General features: G+C 37.0%; 1 protein-coding gene across 1 annotated transcript in view; it reads right to left on the bottom strand.

Annotated features, from left to right (window-relative positions):
- The window catches only part of LOC106879436 (proto-oncogene tyrosine-protein kinase receptor Ret), a 391,429-nt gene that overhangs the window by 95,426 nt on the left and 290,615 nt on the right, over positions 1 to 5,388 (bottom strand). The window lies entirely within an intron of this gene.

Here is a 5,388-nt window from a genome sequence, read left to right as displayed (position 1 = left end):
ATACGTATATGTGCATATATGCATTTATACATTTTTACATGCATAGAGAGAGCGAAAGACAGTCAGACAGACAGATAGATATATTGATAGGAATGCCTATTTACATTTATACATAGTAGTGCATTGATTGATACATATTTAGTTGTCATCACACGTTTTGTTTATTTGTATTGACTCTAGTCTGAAACTTTGTATTGACTTACATCTGCTAATATCTAATGTTGCTACTTTGTGACTATGGAAATAATTTTTTTCTACTTATTTTCGTTAGTGTGGTTTGACTTGCACTTTTATTTGCGACTGAAGAGTAATAGTGAGAAGTGAGTTTCACCGAAAAACTTCATTTACTTCTGATGACAGATATGGTGTTTATCTTTTTTTTTTGCATTTTGGTTTTCATTGTAACGGATGTTTTTTTTTCTATTTTCCTTAAGCGTTATTGATATTTTACCTCATTATTTGTTCAGTTTTGTCCGTTACTACTACTACTACTACTACTACTACTACTACTACTACTACTACTACTACTACTTCAATATGAATTATTTTTTTATTAGTCTTATCGCATATGTGCTGGAGAGTTGTCATTTTCCACAATAATAAGGGTACATTCATGAAGATATTATTAAAGAAGACGCCATATATATTAGGTGAACCAGCGAATATTTAGAAGTTATTGGAGTATAACCAATAACAGAAAAATGATACATCTGAGAGGCGCCGGAATATGACTAGCTATGCCCCAAATGATTTCCATTAAAATGATTGTTAATACTAGAATAATTTGCATGGCATTTGCAAGCACAAAATATTTCTGGGCATAAATAACAATAATAGATGTATACTAATTTATCTCTATGTGTGTACGTTTGCGCACTTATGTATGTGTGCTGGCATATTTCATATATTTGCATATATTTTAAATATACACAAAGTAATAAAATGATTCCTAAAACCTGTTTGGAATAGCCGGGCATCATTAAAACTCCATCTTCAAGGCAGGTTCTCAAGTTGAAACCGCCTTACAAGTCAGTCATGCACGCCTAGCGACTTGGATAGTTCACGTTCTGTAGAAACTACTTAAGTGTTGGCATTGACATGATATATTCAGTAAAGTGCAAGTGTAACTGTACATTATTCGGCCTATTAAATAAGAACTCTACCTCCGTATTTCTGAACTATTTCGAAAACCATCACTACAAAGTAACTTTTCCTAGTAAAAGGAAGCATAAAAATATTTAAGACAACTAACAATCTGGCATGGTGTTCTAATATTATGCTTTTTCTTGATATCAGAAAGAATATTCTGCACTATAAAATTGGCATGACGAAGGTTTTTGCTCGGTGGGTGCTACATTTTCTGATACTTGATCAAAAGCACTCTAGACTGATGACATCACAGGAATATCTGATATTATATGAGGCAGAATCAGCTAGTTTTTTTTTAACGTTTCCTAAACCAGGATGAGTGCTGGGTTCATCACTTTGAGCCAGAGACAAAGAGACGATCCATGCAGTGGTAACACCCCTCCTCACCTGCTCCAAAGAAGGCCAAGGCCGTTTCAGCTGCAGGAAAAATGATGGCCTCAGTTTTAGGAGAGACAAAACGGGCCACACCACCAATGGAAAGTACTCAGCCAACTTGCTGGGGCAGTTACGAAAGGCTATCAAGACCAACGCGCCCAGAAAAAAAACTGACGGAACGAGGTTTTGACTCATAAGATAAATGCTGCAGTACACAAGTCCTTGGGCTCGATAGCTGCTGTTCATTACTGTGACTTGGAATATATTGATCAACCTCTCTATTTTCCTGACTTGGCCCTATCTGAATATCATGCTCCGCAACATAAAAAAAAATACTTGACTGGGAACAAGTATCGCAGAGATGATAACGTCATATCTGCTGTTGAGGACTTTTTTGCCCAACAAGAGGAAAACTTTTTCACCAATGGGATCCAAACACCACAACACTGATAGAAGAAGTGTGTAAACCGCAAGGAACACTACGTTGAAAAATAAACCTCAATAAATTAAATTCTATGACAGTATCTTAGCTAGCCTATGAATTTTACAACCGAAACACGTATGTGCGTGTATATATATATATATATATATATATATATATATATACAGTAAATCTCCAAAAAGAAGAACAAACGTGAAAATCAACAACGTGAGGACGTGCTACATGTAATGTATTAGCAGACGCTAATACTGTTTATCTATTTTTTCCGTGTATGTATGTGTGTTGTGTGTGTATAGGAGGTATGTGTGGGTTTATTTGCGTGTGCATGTGTGTGCATGTGTGTGTGTGTATATGTGTGTGTATGTGTGTGTATGTGAACGAGGAGTTGTGTGTGAACGAGGAGTTGTGTGTGGAGGTATATGTACATACAGTGGTGCACGAGTTTAACTCGTTCCGTGACGGAGCTCATAACTCAAATTACTCGTATGTCAAATCAATTTCCCCCATTGAAATAAATTGAAATACCATTAATCCGTTCCAGGTCCCCAAATTACACCGCAATGTTTCTGTTACGTGCTTTTAAATCAGAAAAAAAATACTTATAAATAACGGATATTTGATAAAAAAAAACAAAAGACAATGCAATAGAATTTACTGCAACGAACTGGTTTTATTAAGTATAAAGTACAGCATTTACCTTGGCGATCACACGACTTGATGATGTTGACGAAGATGGAGGAGAAAGGCTGAACTGAATAACTGAATCTTATTCGCTGCTTTTTACCCTTTTCGCCATGCTTTCCTCACTTTTTATCTGCAGGAGTTTTCGATAAAAACCTGTCCAATGAGGCCTGTTTCATCCTCCCTTTCAGAATGTTTCTGAAATGAGTTAGGCAAGTGTCATTAAATAGTCGTCGCATGCCCAGTTGCGAATAAAGCCTGAAAATTTGTTCCATATTCCCAGCATTTCCTTTATCGCACTTGCAGAGATAACCTCCTCCGCTTCCTCTGCGTCATCTATTCCCTGCAATACCTCCGTGTGCTGCTGCGTCTGTAGCTCCTTTAGCTCCTCGATGAGCTTGTTGATGTCACCTTCATCCATGCCCAGACCCATGGACTTGCCAAGGAATACAACCCCCTCCTCCACTGCCGCATCGGGTTCGAGTCTTTCAAAGTTCATTTCAGACACAACCTCAGGCCACAACCTCTTCCGCGCAGAAGTCAAGGTCCTCTTTGTAACACCATGTCAGACTATACCGATAATTCTGAGGCATATCACGATGTTATAGTGGTCCTTCCAGAACTCTTGTAGGGTGAGGTTTGTGTTCTCCATCACCTCAAAGCAGCGGCGGAACAGGTGCTTGGCGAAAAGTTTCTTGAAATTAGAAATCATGTAAATTATCGTGTACAGTATTGCGTACATTCCATAGGCATCTCCAACCGTTAATTTCGAAATGCATGATAGTTATTTGAGTTATTTTCTTTTAGCTCTTTTTAGCGTTATTTATGTCAGTTTTTCTTCGCCAAAAATGTACTTAACTATTGAGTTGCCAATACCAGTTCAGAAGCAAACGAAAAAAATTGTAATAATGTTTGTGACTGAAATGTGTGCCTATAAAATTTCCTCCGAAAGATTTTAATTTAACAACGAATTTATTCTTAATTTCTCAAGATTAACTCACTTCTTCATTCAGAACTACTAACAATACCGCCAAGTTTTTATTCGCCTTCTCTACGTGGGAAAATATTGCGTATCACTTTCAGTACATCTCTGTTAGAGTGTTGGGCGCACGATCATAAGGCCAAGGATTCGAATTCATGTCCTGTTTGCCATATTGGGTCTTTCAACAAGACACTTTATTTCACGTTGTTTGAGTCTACTCCACTGTGGGAGGTATCAGTTGAACGTTGGAGTTGTCCACTCTGTATCTAGATGCACATCTTGGATGTTCCACAGGGTCATGGGTGGCGAGACCGAGAGGTCTGTGTCTAATTTAAGTTCGAAACGATGATCGTTGTTTTTTTTATATTTTCCTTTTCTGTCCACTCAGGAATTCCTAACAAATTGTAATTCATTGTCTACGTTTTTATACCCATTAGGCATCCCCCACTGTCAATTTTGTCACCGAAATTCATACTAATTATGTCACCTAAAAAATTAGACAAAGTATGGTACACGATACTGAGGAGTCCTCGATCCCGAGTTTTGCTTTATATATTGTCCTGATAGTCTTACCCTCTCCATCAGAAATTAGACCCACATACTACAACAGATATTGGTGCAAAAACCACAGTTTCAACATCTTATAAAAAAAAGATGAGAAATCTAAATAAAGTAGATGTAAATGTATTCAATTCCGTACAAACCAATGTCACTGCAACAACCCCCCCCCCCAAAAAAAAACCCGAGGACAGAGTCATCAAGCACCATCATTCAGTAAAAAGTATTGTTGAAACAGTACCAATTGTATAGTCAGTGTTCTAGCATAGTCAAGTCCATGGACTGCAACTAGTAAGGGAGTAAAAGAATGACAGACAGACAGGCACACAGACAGACAGACAGACAGACAGACAGACAGACAGACAGACAGATAAATAGATAGATAGATAGATATGTGTGTGAGTGTGTGTCACTTTCCGGAACGAACTTTCAATCTTGAACGAATAGTAAATAGTAAATATTAATATTTAGCATCCGCCAACCAAATCTCATAACAAACATTTTTGAAACGTTAATTTGTTAGTTTTGGTAATCAAAAGAAGCTTTTGAACTATAGAGCTTGAAAGTAACTTACCTGCTTACAATGGTATCACATTGTGATATATTGGTTGATGTAATAAATACCTGAGTACTTAATAGTCGAACTAAAAGGCAGTCTCAGAGTTTCCTATTTGATCTCCGTCGCACGAAGCCATTTGCTCTCATTCGCCGTGTTTTTCACATGGTATTCATTTGCTCAACGTAGAAAGATGAGACAAGGTAAAATGATGACGACGTCTTAATCGACAGTTGTAATATCCAGGAAGATTTACGAGAATTATAGTTTCAAGCAGTTCACAAAAGAAGGAAAAAGAAGGCTGCTAAACAACAGAATTATCATTAAAATTGAATGTTGTATAATCTATGTGCATGTACTGATATGTTTAAATAATGTGTATGTACAAACACATAGACAGTGACTGAAGTATTTGCTGATTAATATACATTGCGCTTGTCATATTCACTACCAAACAAAAGACGATAGAACAAAAGGATTAATTTTCAAGTATAATGATGGCTTAAAAGAGTCAGACGCATAAAGAAACGAGATAACTAAATTTATCTATCTATCTATCTATGTATCTATCTACACACACACACACACACACACACACACACACACATACACACACACACACACACACATACACACACACACACA

Source organism: Octopus bimaculoides, chromosome 2 (assembly GCF_001194135.2).
Source record: "Octopus bimaculoides isolate UCB-OBI-ISO-001 chromosome 2, ASM119413v2, whole genome shotgun sequence".
NCBI classification, from domain to species: domain Eukaryota; kingdom Metazoa; phylum Mollusca; class Cephalopoda; order Octopoda; family Octopodidae; genus Octopus; species Octopus bimaculoides.
The sequence above is the reverse complement of the archived record's forward strand: the minus strand, read 5'-3'. Positions and strand labels throughout refer to the sequence as shown.